The 24,196-nt window shown below is 37.4% G+C and overlaps 1 protein-coding gene across 3 annotated transcripts in view; it reads right to left on the reverse strand.

Moving 5' to 3' along the window:
• The window catches only part of RSRC1 (arginine and serine rich coiled-coil 1), a 169,819-nt gene that overhangs the window by 128,600 nt on the left and 17,023 nt on the right, over nucleotides 1-24,196 (reverse strand). The window lies entirely within an intron of this gene.

Here is a 24,196-nt window from a genome sequence, read left to right on the forward strand (position 1 = left end):
AAAAAAAAAAAAAAAAAAGACAGAAGTCAAACATGCCCCAAACCCTAACTTTGGCTCACAGACCTGGCAATTATACAAGACTTCTTAATATCAAATTCAGACTAGAAACATTCTTTGCAGAAAGCCTCTAAGTAGGCTAACTCTACGAACACAGGCTCCAGTCACACAAGAAACCACATACAGATGCAAGAGTTTGTGCACATATAGCCCTTGGTTCATGGTTACAAGTTCCTATATGGCTATAGGATACTCTGTTCTCAATCGTGTTATCCACTCCTCTGTAATAAATGTATGCTGTTACTGGTATAGTTGAATGAAAAAAGATCAAGTAGTATTTCAATATGACTGTTTGCATACATATCCAAAAAACCTTTCATGTAGCTATAGACATTAAGAAGTAGCTATAGACAATGCATATTTATGAAAACAGCAATTCAGGTTTCCATTAGTTCGTCTTATGATGCACATCTTTATAAAAGTTCCGACGGCACCTCAATGAAAAGTTTCATCAAGTACTGAGGAGGTTTTAGAATGTGTGTGTTTTTCTTTTTTTAAACAGTATAAAAAAATTATTTAGCACCTCTTGGACTGCAAAACTCCAAAAGCCTTTAAAAGCAAACTCACATACAAAAGATCACTCAATTTAAAAGGCAACAACTGTTTAATAAAGCTCAGCAATAGAATAAGCAGAAAAGAACAGCACACCCAGATGAAGCTATAAATTAAATTTAGGAAGAATGTTGTTATTGAATCTGGAATTTGTCCAGCATACTGGGGTTAACATACCTATTCTTGCTATTGAGCCTTTTAGACTAGCACTGGAGGTCAGAACCTCAGTTTTACATTTCATTCAGCAGATGGCATCTCTTGCAACACAATATCTCCTATTATCGGTCACAGTATTAGCACTAACACAATGGATCATATTACCACTTAAGTAAGTGGTATTATTATTAACTATAGAACATTTTCTGTCTCAAAATGGATTTTTATTATGTCACCACAAATAAAAAGGAATCCATCCATTCTTCAGTTCTCAGGCGGAGAAAGCAAGGTCTGATCTAAAAGAGTATTCTGAACATTAGCTGGCACAAAGACACTGGGTTTATAAGCATCACACCGAGGCAGGCACAGATTCACAGGCCACCTCCTTACGGACGGTCATGCTTTGGAAGGTAGCCATGACTTCGGAGCACTCTGCAGGTAAGATCTTGAGTCAGAAGCATGAAGGAATGACAACACAAGACTGTTCTCCTTCAGCATCTTCTTCAGTGCTCTCTCCAGTCCAGTTTAAAATTGCTTAGTCACAGAATAACAAGGGATCGCCTTTATTAAACGAAAGGGCTCTCCTTAATTAAGCGTGCAGCCCTTCAAATAGAAATAACTGAGGAATCTAAGCTATTTATTGCTTGAAAGTTTACCTTCTGAGCCCAGATTTGAATTTCTGCTTTGAGATCTACATTTTGCAATCGCAAGTAACTGCAAATTCAATTTAGATGAGGTGGATGTCCAAGTGCTAGATTTCTGTTTGTTCACATGCCTAAGTAGAATAAACTGCAGGTATAATTTATATGCAGAAGGACAAAACACAAAATATTTGCTCTCTCAAATTAGCAATTGTGTATTTATAATAGCATTAAGAAACAAATTGATAAACGTTTTCCTTACAGAAGTTGTCGCTGTTCTCACATTTGCAATCGTTTGCACTCACAGAACTCATTAACCTAGAGTTATTAATAAGCATTGTTTACCCTATGAGTTTTATAATTATAAAAAAAAATAGCTGATATAGCTTGTGGTCCCTGTGCCAGTCAGGCAGGTGAAGCAGGCAGATGACTATCAATGTATATTACAGCAAGGGTCTTCATAAAAAAAGTTAAGCTGTACTCTACAGAAGTCATCCCCGCAGGACACATTCGTTCAGTCGATCCTTCGGTGACGGGAGCAGTTGATGTGGACTGCAGATGAGCCCATGGCACGGGTGCTGGCGCTCCAGAGCTGCCGTCGCGCAGAGGCACCCAAGTCGCGTCGGCCTTGCTAGCTCAGGAGGAGCACGGTGGGCATACGCACTGCTGGACTCCAGGGCAGGGCGGGTACGGAGTTTGGCTGCCTTCCTGGGTTGCAGACCCCAGTCCAAGCTGACTGCAATGCACTGTTTTAGCAGATGTCTAAAGGGAACAGTGCAGAAGTGGTGGCAAATTGGATCTAGTGTACCCTGCTGCACTTGAATCAACTCCTGCACAGTCTCGCGCATACATTTGCTCTCCAGTACTTAAGATTTAGGCAGGGTTTATTAGCTCCGGACAGGACAGGACAGCCAAAACAAGAATGCTAATAAGAAATATTCTAATACCTCTCTCCAAAGATGAGTTTTTTGGGGTTTTCTGTCATTGTCCGAAGCTCTTTGCAAATATTTTTCATTATTTTTGCTCTAATGCTCCAAAGCTACAGCCCTCCCAAATACAATCAACTTCGCAAGCACAGTTTGTTTTCTTTATTTATATAAATATATAATATATATATTTTATTATACAATATTATTTTATTATTTTATTATATTTATTATTTTATTATACAATATATATATTTTATTTATAGATGCATTATGTAGTTCTACCACATTTTGTGGAGATAAAGAAAGCACAGAGACCAAATACTTAAAGATAACAGACAAAGATGGCAGAATAAAAATCTCTGCAATATAAACCTCTAAAACAATTGCACTTTACATGATAAAATAAGTTCTGCCAGCAATACTTCTAAAACTGGACTAGAATTAAGAGGGAGGCAGCCATAAACTATGCAAGAACTGCCAAACCTAAGCAGTAAGAGCACAAGCTTCTTGATCTTTGCTACAGCAGCTCTTGAGAGAGCTCCCAGTTTCTGTGAAGTGCCACAGGAAACGATGATTAGCAATGATCAAATCAAAAGCCACAATTACACTCGAATTAAGAGCGAACACTGCATCACTTATTGCCAGGACGCACGAAACCATGCCTCTTCAGAGCATGAAAACATTGAGGAGCCCTGCAATACAGGGGGACTCTGTAGTGCAAGTCTCAAAGGGACAAGGGGGAACTGCAAAGCACTTCAGAAAATCAAAAGGCAATGATTTTTGCCTACAAACTGGTTTTCCCTGCATTAATCTGAAAACAAAATATGAATTAAGGCTTCTTTCTCTCCAGTCTTAAAAGCTTAAGGAGGGCCTGACCAAAAAAATGAATGAAGAGACTCACTTCATCATTTAAAAAAAAGGAAGATGTAATCTTTAAAGAAATTAAAAATAAGCAGAAAGTCAAACATTTTAAATAGGAAGAAGAAAGTGTATAAGTTTATCGATTCATCAGAGTTAAGAAATCATTAAATAAATGAAGCTGAAGAGATTAGATTCATAGCAACAAGAGAAAGGTACTCAACACCATCCACTGACAGGCCAGAAATACGTATCCAGAAAGCAAAGAAATAATACAAAAACATTTTAAGAACACAAAGGAGGAAAGCACACAGTTTCGGTTCCAGCATACTCCTTACAAAGCAAAGACCACCCTTCTTTCTGTGCACTGACACTGCCAATAGGCAAGCCCCATTCCTCAAAGTCCGATTTGCCAGCTCATATTGCAGATATACGCGAGCCAGGAAAACGCTCCAAGTTTGGCCCCTGCAGCACATAACCTCACTGGTTACATAACCAAGGACTGTTTTAGTGTAAAATAATCACAGATTAAGTCCAGCCAAACCACTTCTTAGCTGTTAGTCATTTGGCTATCAAAAGCAGAATTTAGCCAAGTCTGGTCACTACTTGGATAAAATCCCTGCAAAGAAGAGTATTTCTTGGGTAAAGGTGGCTTAAACAATACACTTGAAACCATCATCTCTCACCTAAATCCTAAAAACAAGGTCTGTCCTTTATCACCATTATATTTGATATATTTGATTAAAAAAAAAAAAAATCCCTGAAGTTTGCCCCCCCCCCCCGGCAAAACATACATATAAAAGGATGCGCTATGTGTGCGTATAGGCAAAAATTACACTCTTCCTGGGTTTTTATTTTACTGGTAAGCACTCCTGATGCAAACTAACACTTAAATTTCCCCTCTTACATTCAACTGTTCTAAGACCCTTGATATCCAAAACCCACCTAATTTTCCTCCAATCTTGAGGGAGGCTCCAAGCTCTTTTATATCCCAGGCTAATTAAATCCACCTGTTAATATAATTCAAGCATAATTCTGCAACACCAAATGCAAGGTTCAACCAGGTGAAGCCATGATTCCCTCTTTAACCTGATCTTGTCTGAAACCACTGGGCAACAGTAAGTGACAACATTAACACCTATCATCCTGGAGACACCAAGACAAAATTAAGCTTTAATATTTAAAAGCAAGCCTGGAAGGCTTTAAGCTTCAAGTCTTTGACTTTGCAATATATATAACCTTCTCTACCTCATTTTTATGCTATTTCTTCTCCCTCTCTTCCTTTTAAGGAAAAGCGTAACATCCATTTTCCAACATCCACTTTTCTGCATCAGCTGCAGAATTTGAATGATGAAACCTCAGCATTTAGATCATACTTTGACAACAGCAGGTACAAGGCTACTGACCTTTCGCTAGTACACTGTGACCGCAGATAATTAAAAAATTAAGAGAGAGACCAGCAAGCAAAACGATGCCTCATATTGCCTAAAACCCCTTGCGAACCGAGGATTGCCGTCGCCAGGCGGCACGGCACAGACCCGAGGGCAGGGAGGAAGGGCTGCCCCCAGCTCAGGGCCGTCCGCAGCGCCCTTCGCAGCGTCGCCCTTCCCCGGCGTGCCGAGGAGCCGCGCTTCCGCCCCGTACCTTCCTTCTGCAGTATGTCCCCGTTTTAATCAAACGGCTGTCTGTCTTTGCACAAAAGCCTAAGAATATTTAGGAATATATATGCTTTATACAAACTTCCATAACTTCCTATATTAAATCCAACAACATACTCAATAGGCTCTTGAGAGTGGAAAATAAAAAATTATGTCATAAAGTGAAAATTAAAGCACACTAAATTTGCTACTCTGTGTATAACAAGTTGCACTACATTTCCATTTGTAGTATAATGGAATTCACCTCTATTTTACTATGAATTACTATTAATATATTCTATGATATGTACAGAGCAGTAAATAAAGATATAACTTTATGAAATGGAGCTATAACAAGTCATCTGAGCCAAGAAGTCTTCAGAAAACCAGGTATAAAAGCCCGAAGATCCAGTAGAGAATAAAGGTTTTCTATTTTAGTACCGTAGAAAAATAAAAAAAAATCCCAATTATTAATACTAAAGCGAGTCCCAAAGTGTTCAAATTATAGAACTACTGGAGGAAAAAAAAACCCACAAGCCGGAGAGCCGACTGCCAGCGTGCGCACCCCTTCCCCCAAACCACCACACAAGACACCCACCCACCATGCCAAAGGTTAAGTCATTTAGTCAAGTTCAAAGATCTTCAAAGAGTTCTTAGATCCAGATAAGCCCATATGTTACCAAAATTCTGTGAAAAGCTATTACTTTCCAATCTGCTTTTCATGTCTAAGTTACAGAACACACAGATGCTTGGCATCACTCGGTATCCCTAAATTCTCACACCAGATAATCAAGGCTCACCAATAACTTTCCTATCTAAAATCCTAAGAAATGTCTTTATTCCATCAACACTTAGTCCACTTGTAAAAATTGAAAGTCTCCATAAAAGCCCATTCAGTTACTGCACAATAAGTGTTAATTTGCTAATTTCTTCACAGGTAATCAATTAAAATGTAAAATATTGGATAAAATTAGTTGCACTAAATTTAACAGCTGCTCCATAAGCATAATTAGTTTCACAAGAGCCATATGTATTCCGAACAGAGACAGAGTTGAAACAAATAAGCAGATTTTAAAACAAGTTTGAGGAAATCTGCATTTAATTAGCAGGTGGGCACTACAACTGCATAATGTTTTTATACATTTATATTTATGAAGTGACAGAAGATCTAAAGGCTTTTTAAAATGGCGTTTATTGTTTGAATGGGAACTGTTTTGCTGCATGCTAAAGTGATTTAAATCCTTATAGCTCTGCTTTGAAAAAATCATAAATGGTGAAAGAAAACATGTGGAAAACTGTAAAACTAGAAAGAATTTGCGACAAAAAGCAGATACACATACCATAACCAAAAGGAAACTACACTTAATTAAATGTACACTACATCTGGAATATCAGCCTAATAAAACGTGAAACTATTAATTTTCATTGTTCTAAAGGAAATGAGGTCAGTGTCGTTTAGTATTTCCCCAATTATATTGCACTAAAGCATTGAACTATATCTTATAGGCAGAATCTAATCTTTTCAAGAAAACACCACAATTTGAAAGCAGTCACCAAGATAGACTTTTTAAAAATGGAAAGAGGGATTGAGGACTCAAATACAAGACAGCTCGAACACAACAAAACGAGTATTGTTTCAGCGAAGCCAAGTTTTGGGGTAAAACAAATGACTTCAACAGCAATCAGAATTCACCACCCGAATGAAGGACTCCGAGTTCTCAAGTTCTTTACTAGTATTCTTAGTATCTCGTGGCTGATAGCAACACTTATTTACTTACTATAAGCTCAAGAACCACAAACAAAAAGCAACAAAATCATGCCTCTAATATTTTATCAATCAAAAGTATGGGAAAGAACAATGAAACAAATGCATTGCATCAAACCTGGATGGGTAACGATACTCATGTCAGGAATAAAGATATAGCGCAAACAACTAATTGCAGCACAGTGGCATGTTCTCTTGCCAAGCATAAAGAGAAACCTTCTCGTTTAACTCAACTTCATCGGCTAGGAGAAAACAAAAACCAAAAATATCACAGGATGAGTTATTGGAGAATGTAAAATAATTTCAAGCACCAACCACAGTTGTTCAAAGTGTGGAAGAGAGTAATACTATCTTTTTTCTAATTCAAATAAGGCTACCTCTATAAAACGTTCCAAGTCACTCTTAGTTTGCAATTTTAAAATGAATGCATTTGAGAGTTAAGTATAGATAATGCGTATGATAATAGAGTTTGTTTATGGCTAAATATAAGGTGAGTGAGAATGAAAACAGGCAGAAACAGACGGTCAGTTTTTAAGTCTGAAATGAGACTGGTGGGTGCTAAGAGGAAAAAGAAGTTGTTTCAAGCCAGCTGTTTAGGCAATTGGGAAGAGACAAAATAGAAGTGTATTAAAGAGAGTAACAATATCACCACAGCACTGGAGAACTGCAGGATGAAATATAAACAACAAAGAATCAAAATCAGTTTGCACAGCTGACAAAAGGGATTCACCAGATTCAGGCATCAACTTAACTCTGTATGAAACAATTCTTCACCTATAAATCACTTTAATTACGCAATTGAACATTTAAGGAAACAATACTCAAACTTCCAGTAAGCCATAATAACAAATGTTTTTAGTTGCAGAAAACTGAGCATGAACAGTACATAAATATGGCAGGACAGAAGAACAGATAGAAAAGACATGACTTTTAGCTTTGTTTATTCTCAAGGGGTCCATTTGTTACAAATCTAGTCTTCAGACTACAACCTTCTGCTCTACCTATTCTTACTTTCAAAGAAGATTAAAATGACTTCTTTGCTACAAGCCTTGACTGTCCAGTAAAGCATTTGTTTAAAGTAGCTGAAAGACTCTCGATCCAGAGCCAAAAGTGACAACCTACCTCCAGTTCAGTATATGCCAACAACGTCATCACAAAGATGTTGGGAATCTACAGGGGACAAACATCTGGACGAAGAACAACCGACTCCAGAAACACATAAAATTTAAATAAATTGTGCTTTTTCATCAGATGTCCTTTGTCCAGAGACATATTTCCTGTGGAGTCTGGACTGAAATCCTTGCCTACAAAAGGAGTGATCAGAAGAGAAAGCTGACTAGAACCCTCCCATTTTTTAGGAGCACTTCAGCAAAGGCCTTCATAGAAAACTAAAATCAGAAAGCAGACTTCACCAAATATTATCTGAAAACCAGAAATATAAGTCATAGATTAAACATTAGCTATTCAAGCATGGAGACAAATCATTTGCTTTTGTTGATGTGCTTTCACAAAATACTAAACAAAGGTTACTAACTTGTATGTCACTATAACTTGCTTCCTTGATCAAATGGCTCACTTGAGCACTTCCTTGCATGCAGAAGGGAGATTTGCTTGAAAAGGCCAGATGCACATTACAGATATGTATGGAAGAACATAAACTAACTGCAGCATTATTGGATACACATATTTCTGCATTCAGCACAGAAAACTCTACATGCCACTTTTCAACAGGCTGTTTTATGCAGAAGGCAGGAGTGCGGGAGCAGCTGTGGCCAGAGGAAGCGTAATGAAGTGTGCTGCCTGGGATTTGGGACAGCAGAACAGCTGTGTGAACAGCTCCCCCGATCTACTGGAATTGTAGACTGCTGCCATTAAAGAAGAGGAGGGTGTTCTCGCTCCCCTTTAGCTTACACAGTAAGGGCCCTAGATGCAACTGGTCCAAAGCAGTTGAGCATCTTTAGCTTCATCTTTGTTGGGCGGAAAGCATGTTGCATCTTTCATTTCCCTTGTTAACCTGGGTGAAGGTTACGAGCTATGAACTGCCTCTCTTGATTAAGGTTCCACCTCAAATTAGGAAAGATAATGTTTTCTTAAAAAGATTTTACATGAAGTGAATCTCTCAGGCAAACAACACACCTTTCTTTCTTTCTTTCCTTAGAGACTGCTTCAAAGTCGGGCTTTTTAACCATACATTCATACAGCCATCTTATGACTGAACAGAAAAAGCTAGTATTTAAATTTAATAATACTTAGGTAATAAGATAATAAAGAAACAAGATTTAGTACACTGTCCTGGCTGTTAAATAAAAGTAAGAAAAGCCCCCCCCCCCCCCCGAGGCCCAGTCCTTTCTCGTTCAAAGCAGTCCTAGCAGGCTCAGAGACCTAGACTTCAGAAGCACAAACACCCACACCCCTATAGGGAAGCATGCTCTATCTAGCTGTACTCTTCGCTGAAAGAAGTTACTGAGACACACATACTATATACACACTTGCATATTAAGACAAAGTTAAGGATAAGTATTCCAGTAATCTGTTAATGAAAAAGCTTGAAACAGTTGAGAATATCTAACTCCTCTTCTACAAGAAGTTACAATACAGGAGTTTAAAAGCTACTCAACCTCAGTGCAAGGCAGAAGCAAAGCAGTTTGCCACGCAAACACGAGCCAAAGGGACTCCTCGCTCTTCTAACCTAGCTCCGGAGCTGCCTACAGCTTATGTGGCATAAGATGACCAGAAAAAAAATGGGTTATATGAAACTTCTGCTGTTTCAGATTGTCTAATCCTGCAGGAAAGACATTTTATATCTCTTTACATTCTTTAAAAAAAAATTAGTGGGAAAACAAACTCTACATGAGTGAACAAAGTAACATACTCCTTTATTAAGTTCATCAGGCTTTATATTTAATTTACACATACACATGCAGTTATTCTATTCCTGATACAGATGGATTTATTAAAAAAAAAGGCATGGCTTACTTCAACAAGTACACTAAATTATTCATTTTTACATCATACATGCATTAGTGACTCTGCATTTGCTATTACAGGAAGATCTGGATGTAGCACGCAGCAGTGAAAAAAAGTTGAAATTCATTTTCCAGATGGAACCACTTTCCAGGTAATTATTTGCTGTAAATTTGACAACACCTCCAACTATTATGTTAAGAAATTAAGAAATATAAATGAGAGATTTCAAGGTTGAATTTCACTGCCCTGGTGCTTCCGAGAAGCTCAAACTGTTTACAGGTAAGCTCTATCCATCTGTCCGTCTTTGACGACACCACTAACTTTTCCTTTGTGTGATTGTACAGCAACCAAGACTGAGGCCCCAAACACGGTTTGAGCTTTAGGAGACAATAATAATATACTTATTTCCACAAAGAGATACTAGAAAGCTGAATAAAATGACCTAAACAGATGCTTGAAATCAAACTCGCGCCACGAGACACTAACTGTTCTCACACCCAGCAAAACCGCGCGCGTGCAGAGCGTTTTAGCACCATCCTTGTCCACAAGAGGCATTCGAACCAGTAAGCACCACCAGTACGGACCTACACCCGAACTAAGGAAAAAAAAAGTCTCCGCATTGCTTTTTCTTCAACACCGCAGCAACTTCCTTAAATGACCCAAAAACTTGCTTAAAAACAAGATTAAAGCACATGCTTCTCCTTAAAAATGAACACTTAAGTTAAAAGACTGGAACTATTCAGACAGACTTGATTCACTTGATGAACTGAGGCCTCAAATGACACTTTGGAAATAATACTTTGAAGAAAAGCTGTGTGTCTACTCTTACCTGGCTGGTAACAAGTTAAGCCATTCTGTGCTCACAGTTAAGAAGAACAGAAACTTTAATTTGTTGTTATAATCAGATATTTTGTTGTTATAATCAGATATTTCTGGTTTAAATTTCATAAGACATAAAAAATGTTCAGATATTGCACGTATTTTTTTTAAGCCACATTAGGTTTATAAAACATTAAAAAAGATTTTAAAAAAATCTTGTTTTCCCAAATTAAAAATTCTTAATGTATTATTTAATAAAATAGCCATACTTTTACTACGGGATCAGGTCTCTGTAAAATGAAGTCATAAAAGGGCTTCAGAAATTCCTGAAGCACTAAAAATCAAAAGAAAGCAAAAGCGTATTATGCCATATTGTCAAAATCTTTTGAGAACACTACATAAATAGTTTGCACATTTTATTACTATTTTTCAATGCACATTCTATAAATGCAAATATAGTTTTCAAATTTACATGCAAGTTAGACACATTTGTAATATTTCACATTTTATGAACACTATGTAGATGGAGGAAAGCTTTTTTTTTTTTTAATTCTACTTGATGAACAGTGAACAGCTTATTTGCTCGAGACTGAGGAATACATAGCTGACAAGCTTATCAGGGGCAAAAGCTAGTTTACTGGAAGTTATCACTTACAACCTTGTTGTGTTTTTCCCAAACCCTAACTCTAGTGACTAATTAAAAACTCCAAGAATGGGAAACTGAAAATTTCACTTAATATTCCAAAGGAAAAATATTTTTATCATTGACCTGCAACTGTTACATAGAAGATTTTAAAATAAAGTAACATATCAAAAGGAGAAACTCAGCATAATCTGAGTTGCTTAATGAAATACACAAAGCAATAAAATTACTTTATTATACTTCAAAATGTATTATGACTACTCTGATCAATTGATGATACTGATCACAAAATATATTAGTCTCAATTTAAATGGATAATAATGATCAATTAAAGTGAGATTTCTAGTTATCTAATCCTTAACTTAAGAAATATTCTCAAAAAGTTTCACTATTAAATTCTATTCTAAACTTTTCTTTTAATTCAAAACGTAAAATTGCAAAACTTCACGAAACCACAGTGTAAAAAAACAAAACAAAAAACTAAATTATAAACCAGGATTGCATTGCCTTCCTGAATCTGCAAGAAGTCTGAAGCAGCAGCTGTTACGTACAACATTCATCTCTTTTGAAATGTCAGTGCAAGAATTAAAATGTAAAATTCCCCAAATGAAACACTGCCAGTTGTGCCTCTCGCAAGCGTCAACAACGCTCTTCCCCACGGCTGCCCCGCGGCTCCCGGCACACCACGCCACACTAATGCCGTTACGAGGAAGTCTGGGGGGAAACGGTTTGGGACATAAGGAGATTAGGAACAGAAAGGTAGTAATGTATTTTGAACTAACAACGTATTAAGCAGGGAAAACTTGCCTGCCACCGCCAAACCCCTCTCGGTATTCGCTGGCATCACTACGCTGGCTACGACGGCAACGCTAGCTGCCCGCGTTTCGCTGCTTGTGCTGTAAGTCAGTTAGAGACTGTTTTACTCTTGTGTATTTTTCATGGCTCTCCAGCTTTGTTTTCATATCCGCCTATTGTTTCCTGCTACTAATCAAACTGTAAAGTCTTTGGGCCTGGAACTGTATTTTGAATACATGCCGGTAACAGCACATAGCATGCTAAGAACTTGATCCCTGCCTGGTACTTTCCTGTTGTAACTAGTATAAGGATATCTTTTCTAACCACAAGCAATCAAAACATTACCATTCCGCACATGAGATGATTTCACCTCCAGCAATCGACTGCCTTTCACAGTTGCAATGCGCTACAAGCTTCACAATGTTGGTTACCACGCTTCGGTTTTATAAGAGCACGGGAATACTCCGTAATTCAGGTACTTCACTACAGTCTTTAGAAAAACTTTCATCAGAATACTTGAGATCTTTGCTACATGTCTGAAACTTTGTATTTCTAGTTACTACTTCTGTTTAGCCTTTCAGTTTCAATATACGAAATTTTCTCTTCTCAAGTTTTCTAGGAGAGCCAAAGGTCTCAGATGTATTTTGGGAGCTCTCCTCAGAAAGGGAACAGCTATACCTGAAATTAAACAAAGTTATTTATTAAATAGTGTTATTCTTTCCTCCCTAATGCGCGCTACATTTTAATATATGCTTAAAAAGTTGAAAAGCATGACTAAAAGTTCTTTCCCAATACATTTTCTTGGTTTGTAGACATCTGTTGCCATAATACATGTACATTTAATTGTACATCATATTTTTGTTACAGAATAAAACATCTTTACTTAAACTGTTAAAATATAGTACATTAAAAAGTTCACAAAAGATGAACGACTTAGCTATCCCCAATTGTATTTACTTGGCCAAAATAGGTGCAAAAATGTATAAAGCCACATACATGTCAATGAAAACAGAAGTAATTTTCTTACAAAATGGGGGGGGGGGGAACAAAACACACTAGACCACATTCACTCTTAATTTCATATGGCATAATATTATCTACCAGTGTCCTACTGCTGAGCAATCTGCAGAGAAATAGCGTGATGACAATACAGTGCAGCAATAACTTCAAGTTCCACCAGGCAAGACAGAGGAAAGTCCAGAAGAATGGGAAGGATTGACCAAAGAGGACCAAAGCAGCCCATCATTTCAAAGCAGGCTGAAGGCTCCTGACAGCAGAACCCTAATAAAGCTCCGGGGAATTGAAGCTGGTCTTCTAAAGCAAACCCCAAAAGGACAGCAGAGACGACCTTCCACCTTCATGGAGAAGGAAATTCAGTATGGGAAGAGACGAGCTTGGCTATGGGGTCCACTCAGAACCCACATTCAACAGAAACCAGATGATCTAATCGGGCAATTACATAAATGTTTGTTTAAAATTCTCAGTGTGAACAGTTTTGTAACTAACGTGATAGCTATACTTGTGTGATTCCCATGGCACTGCTAAATTACACTGTAAATCACAGAAAACCATACTCATCAGCAGTTACAATTTTGACTAACACCAGAATTGTCCATGCGTCCGAACAGAAAGTCAAAGGCAGATCAGCACTGCCATTCCACTCTAACGCGTATTCCCTAATGGCACCGATGATCTAGGGAGCAACGTTGCCATTACCACATGTTTGACTGGACTTCGTAAAATTAATTCCTAATGAGTATCGATAACAAAGGCTATTTGTATGTTATATAACTTTTTTCTGTCTTGAATATTTGTTTACAGAGATGATCTCCCCTCAAAGATTACCATTATGAGAGTCTCAAAACTGAAACAATTAAAACTAAAAAAATTTAAACAATTCTGCAACTTAAAGATTAGTTTATATTTTAGTTTATGCTACCACAATTCATTTGCTTTAACACTTTGGCTGTCACTTAAACTAATATTTAATGAATAAATGACATTTTCACCTTTTTTAAATGAATAACTATTTTCAATCAATCTTACATTTTAACTATAATCTGAACAATTATTTTTTAAACTTATGTTTTAACATCATATTATTAACATCACATTTTTTGTAACAAAAATGGTAAAGCTGACCTTTATTTTATTAGCTTACAATTTGCTCACCACTGTTTTCTTAAGCTATATGAATGGCTTATGTACATTGACAACATCCCACAGATGGTTATGATTATGTTTAACAGGACAACGCACTCATTGAAAACTTTCACAGACGCTTACCTAATGGGATGTCACATTAAATCTGATATAGTAGAGATAAAATAACTATATACTAATTACAACATATCAAAGAAGTTATTTGAAAGTGATATTCACAACTTTGTAATGTAGTTATTGACAGAACTAGTGTACTAACATTTATGTAAGAATGTGTTTTTAAACAAGTAGATATTGCAGAGCTTTCTTCTGCCAAAGACGTCCTTGAATATACATAGCTGTCAACATCTTGGATATAGATGCCCTAACTACAAAACTCTGGTAAACGTCAGAATTCGATTTGACTACTTCTTGCTTCCTCTCTTAATGCTTAATGACTAATTCCTTAGAGATATCCTTAAAAGCCCTAAAATGTTGTCCTTGGGTAGAAACTTTCACTCAGCAATCAATCGGGAGCAAATTAGAAGATTGTGTTGAAATGTACTGCACTGTTTAAGCTAACAAATGAATGAAGAAAGGTAGTATATCGGAACATATGCCACTACACTGAAGTTGCTAAAAGGGTCTGTTGGAAGAATATTTGGTTTCCAGTGAAGCTAATATGCTATAAGAAGGGACAGTGATGAAAGAATACCAAGTCATATGGAAATCCAAATATAGTGACAGACACAATTATTTTACTAATTGCTAATGAATACAGTAAAGTGGCTTCAAAAAGCAAAACTTTGCTTGGACTACTTCAGGTTTTGACCTCTGCGTGAGCAAATGCATTTCAAACTGAAGCCCACCAAAATTGATTAACGGCGCCAGCCAAGGCCAGTGTGTAGTTGAAGCTTTTTTCCATCTATCACATGGCCCCAAGGATAGTTAAATGAACCTTAAAATGGCTACAAACAGCTCAATGACTACACAGACTCCTGCCAATTAGAAATAATTAGGCAGTCATTTTGGTGGTAAGTCTTTTTAAGTGCATACATAATGATGCAATGATGCTTATTAGCGATCTCGTATGAGCTATGCTCAAACAGCCTGGAATAATTATGCAACTATCACAAAGCCTTGCACATCTCTGTACTTCACCTTAATGCATTTAAAAATCCACTTCATTACCTCCAGTAATTAATCCTCCATTAATTGCAGGAAAAGCCCAGTTTACCATGCTTCGTTTCTAATTATCTTATAAATAGTTATGGTTCTAATTAATGTGTTCATTAAGCTGAATATCTTTCTCAAAGCCATGCTCAGAGCAAAGGTTCTGCTTTTGAGAGAAAAAGCCTAACTAGCCATAAGGTGAGGCCATTTTGGTTGTATTTGCTTTTATTTTAGTATATTCAACCTCCTAATTGGCATTTAAAATCTAATTTGGAAGAACTTCAAGAAGACTATATAGTAGAAAAATAGGAAAAGGATTTTTTTTTTTTTTTTTTACCCATTCTCCAATCAAGATGCTTAGAGCTTTAACAGGAAAACTTTTAGCATACCTTTTTGACATAGACTGGTAACAGATTTTTTCAGTGCTATCCTGCAGATTAATTTAAATTCTATTAAAATTTAGCTTACCCCTGCGTATTTTCATATAAGAGAAGCAAAAACTATAGAAGAAAAATCAGATATATAACAATGTATGAACAGTAAATATACACACACACACAACCACCCTTCTCCCCATCTCTATGACCAATATGGAATTATAATAAATAAATAAATAAACAAACAGTTATTCAAGCTGGGCCTTATCCAACTCATTAAAATCAATGAGAGTTTTTCAGTTTGCCTTCCTAGGAGCTGATCTGACCGTATGAAAACTGCTTTTTCATCCAAATTCAACTGAAGAATATTTTTAAATAAAAAATACTTATGGATAAGGAAACTCCACATTGAAAGCATCTGTTTCACTGTATTTTGAGGTATGCAAATATGAATTTGCAGGAAACTTAAAGGTTCAAAATAAGAAATTCTACAAAAATATAACCAGAATATTTAAGTTACAGTTAGCATTAAGATTTAGATACTAAAGTAATTTACTGCCTATTCTTTCCTAAGTTTTAAAAATGATTTTTAGAAGCATAAATTATGTTTAAAAACATCTCCCTGCAATTCCACTATTCAAAACAAACAGAAGTTCTGACATTTTTCCTTATGTGATTGCATATTTAACACAAATAAAACATTTTACATTTTGCTCAGGTAATTACTTAACCAGTATTCTGACAGTAAAAAGACAAAGGCCCTGTACATACCTGAAATAAGTTTTGTGAGTTTTCTTCCCAAATCTTTCTTCCTATAACATTACAACTGAGTGAAAAATCTGGAACCACTGAAGCCAAGTGCAGCGTTGCCATTGACTTCAGCAGGGCCAAATTTTTATACCAATAACCCTCTATTAGGACCAGATGAAGCACTGTCGTCTATATATATTCTTGCTCTGGCATCTCAGCGAGACTCAGCGTCTTGCCTAAGAAGCTGGCAACACTCCCTGTTCACAGTGCCTTACTCCAGCTTTAAAACTGCCTCTCACCTGATCTTGACTTGAATGCGCCCGGCTTGACCCTTTTCTCCCCAACGCTCACTCTCCGTCTGCAAGCACCTCGCGCCCTATTCACCGCTCCCCACCACAAAAGCTAGAGAGAGAGAGAGAACCAGTGTCACTGAATAGCTGTGAACAAGGAAGCAAACTTCTAAGAACCACTAAGCACCACCTGACCAGAAAGCAGGAGGGGAGCACCAGCAGGTGTACAGCACTCCGAGCAGAGGTTATCACAGCCGCCCCTTCCGACTTTCAGGTCTATTATAGACAAAGAATTTCTTTGTGGGATGAAATTTGGGGGGCTGATTGTAATTCACTGAGCAATACTCAGCGAATCACTCTGCCCCTCGCTTCAACACTATACTACATCTGATTAAACAGGCGAGATGTATAAAGGACTGATTTAGCACAGATTGGAAAAAGACAATCTACATGTGTCAGGAAGTTATTTCAGAATATAATACTCCATTCAGAATCCTAATCATAATATGCTAAAATCTAATCACATCAGGACCAGAAATCATCATCAGCAGCAGCTTTATTCCTGCTGATTCCCCAACTCGGGAGTCCTTCCGGAAGGCATCCTGCTGCCCCGCAGAAGCGGGCAACCCCGAGCCACGCAGTCGCACGTGGCTAACCCGACTCCGCAGACGGGCGCCCTTTAGAAAGCAACGTGCAACCGTTTAACGCTGCTAGTTGAAACAGCAAAGGACAAAGGAAGAGGAAAGGTAATACAGAGTAATAAAATGTCCCTTGGAGGAACTTTCCGTGCCATTTTTCACACTGCATACAGATAACATAACTATCTCACTTCTTCCAGAAGTCTCTAAATCAAATATACCTCTTTTTTTCTGATGACTGATGCCCTTGGGGGCTCAAATAGTGATATCGCAGCTGAAAGTCTGTCAACTTCATTCTTCTCCCCATAATTTGGGGAGGAAGCAATAATGTTCAGCAGCTTGCAGCTTTATGAACTGGTATCAAAGTTCTCCAAATTTTTAGACAAGATGAACGGAATTAGGACTTACCAAGTTTACTGTTTAAAAATAATGACAGACTTAGTAAGTATAGGCTTATATTTTAAAAGAGAACTACTAGTGGATGCGTTTTGGTGGTAGAGAGGTTTTTTTTTGGGGGGGGGGGGGAAGGAGAGGTGTTTTCTTTACTACTTTGAATTGTGACTCAGTTTCTTCACAAGCCTAACACTGGGAACCACCACCACCGCTCTGGCTGTGGCACCTCTCTTTCCTAGGTGGACTCTCTCACAAACAGGGTTCTAGCTTAGCTTGTGAAACGTGCCAAGTTTCACAAATGTAAAGAGAAAACTGGCTTGGAATATTCCAGGATGTGTGTTATAGAAATTAAGGTCCCTGTTGAATCAACATCTCTGCCAGTTTTAATCATTCAATTCCTCTTTTAGAAGCCTCCAGGGATGGTTAAAAGCCCATGTCTAGGGAGAACGCTGTATTGCAATACAATACTACACCGTATTGTCGTCTTTTGTTACAAAAGTAATACTGAATTGGCAGAGACCTCTATCTTTGCCTCCCTATTCACAAGACATGGCATGAACATATATATCCATACTGTGACTATAAATTCACTGTTGTGAAGTAGCTAAATAAACTTTAACTTCTTTCCAACATTTTTAAGCTAAATAAATAAATAAATAAATAAGGAACTAGAGTCAGGTTTGAGGAAGTATTCTCTCACCATATTGGAAATAAATAAAAACATTATTATTTTGATTTATCTTTATTTATACTCTTTCCTGCTACAGGTCAAGAAACTAATCAGAAACTCAAGGATTTAGATAATTCTCACTGCTTATAAGCCTCCCTTAGAAATGAAACTCCTTTTTCACATGGATCCTGCTGCCCTTGCACAAACACAGTGCACAGCAAGGGTACAGATATACATGTTCATTTTTTCATGTGATCATTATCATGTATGCACATACGTACTATATACTTGCTAATTTCATATAGAGAAAGAAAACAGACAGCTTCAAAAAAATGTAATGAAGGGAACTGCTCTTTTTGACTCTGAACTCCATCGTTCCTCATGGAAAATTTTATATTTTACCATTGACAAATTTTTTCCAAGCATATCAAATCCAGAATTTATTGTCAAAGACATGTTTTAATTCAGTAAAAAGGAACATTAAAAGCTATTTTGAAATTAAGTTAACTTTTTACTGGTATAGACAAAAAAATGTGGACTCAAAACTACAGAGCTGTGTGTCTAAGATGCTTTATAGCTATTATTCTCCTTGAACTCAAACTTCAGAAATCTCTGCTCTCTGTGAAAAGGGAATTTAAGTTCTACTCTAGCCATATCTGCAATTGCAAATCGCTTAGTGACACTAACTTTTAACAGCCGTAAAAGGCTATAAAGCCTGTTAGAATATCTTTTTCTTTTCAGGAGACAAACATGTTCACCAGGTAGACAGCTAAAATTATAGTTTTCTTTCTTTCTATGCATATTTGAAAACAGATCTACCTGTTCAAAGCACTTCCTATCTTGCACTGTTCAAAGTAATTTGTTATAATAATTAAATGTTCATTAGACAAGCTATATTAAACAAGGTAAATAAAGTAAAAACAAACATTTTTTCATATTAAATCAACTATACACACTAGCTTTCATGTTACTCAGCTTTTCTTACAAGACTGGCACATATCTTTTCCATTGCCACACTTACTGAGAAAAAAAACAGGTAAAGAAAAGAAAATAACATGTTTCCTGTCAACTCCGTTCTGAAAGTACTACCCACTTCTGATCCTGTCCTCCTCCCAGCCGAAGGTCACTTCCTCACTCGGACTGTCCCTAATTCTGGATTAAAGACAGGCTGTCTCAGATAAAAGCAGATTTGCAAATTAGAGAAACAATAAAATGAAATCACAAAAAAACCCCTTCAAAAGTAGTTTCAAAAAGCTTTGTTAACACAAATGATCTGCTACAAAATATTTTATTTTGTCTTTTGGTCTAAAGAAGTGCCTTTCTGTCTAAAATACTCTGCCTTCAGTGTCCTACAGCGTCAGGAAAATCACACACTGATTCTTTACACAAAAATTAACTTAAATTTCAGAGTGCAGCTCTATAGCAGTCAAAGCCAATCAACATCAGGGCTGCAGCAGTCCTACCTTTCTTCCACTTACAAACAAGCACTTCTTTACCTTTTTTCATCCTGGCTCTCCCGGTTAGAAAAAAAACCTACTGGGAGAGCTGAAGAAGCCTTCTCTAACCAAAACCTTATTCCCGTTTTTTGCCAGGTTAGCTTCTAGACAGAGCAGCACACTGAACCACCTTGCTGCACAGACAGGGGAGCCCGAGCGCAGGCTTAAAGGGGAGGACAGGAACATGTGCTGAAGGATGAAGGGACGCGCAAGAAAGCGCTGCAGCAGCCCCAACTTAAGTCAGCTTAATCTGGCACGGAGCTCACCCTCAGACCACACTTTGGTCATAATCGAAACTCAAACTGGCAGCTGCCTATCTGGATCTTAAAGAACAACTGATTTATATGGGATAAATTTTTTTTGTATAACAGTACCTAGGACCTTATATTTAGCAGCTTCTTGTGCTATGCGCATTGCGAGTAGGACACGAGAGGAGCGCTCCGCTAGTGAACAGCCTCTGATCAGGGGAAACGGCTACAGCCCAACCCTTGCACAAAAGCAGTCATCAAAAAAATCCAAGCTATGCTGCAGTATCCTTAACACACACACGCCCGTGGGCCGATTTATACGGAAAAAGCGCTCACAAAACACTAACGCAAGAGCAGCAGTTGCCACCTCTGACGCAGACCGCGACTGGCGCACAGCACAGCCAGGAGCAAAGAGCCACGCTACCTCGAGAAAAGCATCGACGAAAGGCGGTGGTTCCCAACTCCTGGCTCCCGCTACGTCCCAAACCATCTTCCAAGGTATTACTGATGAACATCATCTTCTCTCTCTGATAATTAATTTCTCCCAGGCCCCAGCACATTTATCACAGGATATTTAATCTCTAATTTGGAAAGAAGCATAGCGTCAGGCACAGCACACTTCAAAGGCTGCTGACCCTGAGCTAAGGTGCTTGGTTAGAAGAACAACAGTCTTGTTATAACTGCCCCTCATGCAACTCGAATAAAACAACACAAGAGTAATGTACAAAAATTAAGATAGACAATGGCAATCAAACTATTAATGCCCACAGTAAACGTGGCAAGGAATCAGTGGAAGAAAGAGTAATCCATCATTAAACCCATCATGAACAGGGAAGCTGTCCATCTCCACTCTGACATGTACACCTTCGGCAAGGTTGACATAGCTACACTCAAAAAAATTCAGGTTGAATTTTTTGAATATGAAGGGTCAACAGCTGCTTTTACTCTGTTACAGGGCAACTGCTACTTTTGTAAAGATTTCTGACATTCAGATAAACCCTATAAATAAAAGGCAGTAAAACACTTTCAGCAGAAACACATATATTTCTCTAACATTTTTAAACCAGGCACTGTTACCTGTTATTAGAATTAGAAAGAATGAAAGATGAAATCAAGTAAATAGTAAAGTGTTTCTGCTGAATTCTACAACTTTTAAACATATGTTTTGAGTTTCACATGTTAATCCCATTCTAGAGATTAATCAGTGTTACCTAACGCTGGAAATAGTTGTGATCTGATATAGTAAATTGCTGCTATCTTATTATATTACCATTGAATCTTTAAGACATCTGCTATATGTTGATTTGCGTAGCTGCCTCTAGAAATACTATCTCTGTGGCAAAAATAATAGATTCTATTTCATGGCCAGAGCTTTTGTAATTGAGAAACAGAGGGTTTTTTAAAAAAAAAAAAAAAGTATATAGAAGTTTAGAATGTAGCTACATCAAAATCAAAGAGCCAATTCTCCACTAAGGGAAATCAAATTCTTCTTCCTTTACATCTTCTTCAGTACCTTTCCCCCAAACAGAAAACCTAACCATACCCTCCCCCCAAAACTCCAGCCTGCAAGCACACCCCTTCCAAAGGGAGAAATAAAAGGTCTTACAATGCGTTTTAAGTATAGCTTCTTATTTTTCTGTATATATAACACCTGGACTGCTTTAAAAAAGTTTTTTCATGTAATTAGACTCAGTACTTATGGCTAAATGAACAGCAGTTATGCATTCACATCTTTTTTTTTTAAGCCTTTTTTTTTTTTTAATACCACTGAAAGGAATCAAAGCCACTATCACTAGCAGCTATCTGGCCTTATTGATAACTTAAGAGCCCTTGGCATTGCCTTATGAAGTTTAATTTCCCAAAGCGGTCAATTAGATCTTGGTAATGTGCTCATTGGTGGGTTATTGCTCTAGGATATCATGAACGCTACAGCTTCACTCCTGTATTTTTTCCACTATATTCCTATAGATAAATTTTTAAAGTTTCTTTCAAAAAACCACAGTTATAATAGCTTAAAAAAAAACAAAACAAAAAAACCCTTTTGACTATTGGTGATATAGCCTCCAATACAATCACAAGATCCAAAATAAAAACTGCAGATGTTGATTTGTAGATGTTGTAGATGTTGATGGAACAAGAAGAAACAGTCTGACATTACCATCCACAAAAAACTAAAGACCACATGAACAAGTTCAATAATATGCATTTCACTAGTTCTTCCCTGCCCCAAGCCTTTATTTGAAGTTCAATGCAAGAAACATTACAATATTTTAATTAAACATACATTCTAATGGACCAAAACCAAAGACTCCAAACTTTCCCTCCTACACCTCTAAGAAAAGAGGCAAATTTGTAATGTTTATATTGATCTCCTACAATTATGTGGGTTTGTACAACTAGTTGCATTCAACAGTGTTAATCAGCATAGTGAGGAAAGAAGAAAAAAAAAATTCCAGTCAGCAGACCAAGACTTTAAAAGAATAATAACCCTGATAGTTAGCACCAGGGAGAAGCAATGAAACATTTCAAAAGAAATATTCTGATTAAATAGCATTGCTTGATTTCTTATAGGACTTATCTGCTTCTCTTTGGAAAATTCTTGGATCCATTTCCAAAGACAGTAATGTCCAAAAAGCATTTCAATAGATTAAGACATCTTTTCAATACCGTCTGACGATTTGTGCCCAATCTTGTCTTTCACAACTGTCTTGTCCTTATCTCTTGCCCTTTACGCTGGATATCCAAAAGGAGTAGTCTTAGCACCCTTTCCCTTCCCTCGCAGCAATCTCATTTTTTCCTGTCACGACTACTAGTTACTCACGAACTCACCTTTCTAGTTCCTGACCTGCTTCCTCCTATCGCCTTCCCATAACTCACACTACCTTGTTCTGATGTCTGTAGGATGGCCAAGTCAGAGAACCTTCACCTTCTGGGGGAAAGGAAAAGCTTAGGGAAGAAAAGCTAACATCCTCTATGTTCACACTTATTTGCACAAGCAAGACCTCTACTCTTTGTGTGAAACCAACAGCAACTTTAATTCACATATCTGCATCATATTTAAAATTTTTCTTTTTTTCATAGCTTTCTTATAAATCAGTCCTCTAGATCCATGCAACTTCAATTCATCTTATTTGCCATTTATGTGATGAACTTTGCCCACTACTTGAGCCATCACATTCTCCTCCCCACTTTTTTTTTTATTACTCTCTTCTCTACTGCCTCCTATTCTTCCATATAAACCCTCACTTTAATTTTCAAGGCCCCTCACAATTCTGCTTTTTGTTTATCTGTCATTAACTCTGCTACTACACATTGCTGCTGGCATCAATGTCTACCTCAAAACACGCAATCCTTTTATCTTCCTCTCTACTATAAACCTTTATTTTCTTTTCAGGTTGATACTGTTCCTAGAAAATTCTTCCCAAAGCTGTTGATAATGGCGACAAATATAGAGATACACTGATGCTATCCAAGCAAAAAGCTGCAGCAGTTGACAACACTACCATGTCACATTCAACCACTTGACTCACGCTTTGCTCATTAGCGCATCTCTGAGATATGCCAAGAATTACATCTTCCCAAACTGCAGAACAACTCTCAGATTGATACCTTGTCATAAAGGCAAACAATATACCAGACAAATATTTTCACATTCTTATCAAAATTTCATATGTGAACTGTAGGATATGTAGTATTCATTCATATACATAATTAATATGCTACAGGTATGATACTGGAGTACAACAGATGTTATGTATCAGCTTAAATCAATACCCCTTTTTTCCAGCTGCTTCCACCAACAGCTGTTCTCATCCCATATGGCAGTCATTCCAGAGACTGGTGCATTGGTGGAAGCCAGGCAGCTTGGCTCTACATGGGAACAAATGCCAAAAGAAATTTCTTGCAAAAAGAAAAATTAAGTTTTCAAAGTTAACCTCAAAAATAGAGCGACTTTTGATTAGCCAAGTGGCATACACAAAAACATAATAGGGCAGACACGCATGGCCTGAGTTAAGGATGAAGGCATCACTATTTGTGCAACTTTTTCAACTCCTAATCGACTTTACGCCTTTACTCCTCTCCCCATTTCTCCTTCCTTACTACAAATACACTTGAAGTGACCAAGAGTACCACTGGACAGCAGAAAAGTGAAACAACAGAAAGCAAAACAGCATTGCAAAAATGTGTTAGCAACCAGGT

This window comes from Apteryx rowi, unplaced genomic scaffold (genome assembly GCF_003343035.1).
Source record: "Apteryx rowi isolate R43461 unplaced genomic scaffold, aptRow1 scaffold_140, whole genome shotgun sequence".
Classification (NCBI taxonomy): Eukaryota; Metazoa; Chordata; class Aves; order Apterygiformes; family Apterygidae; genus Apteryx; species Apteryx rowi.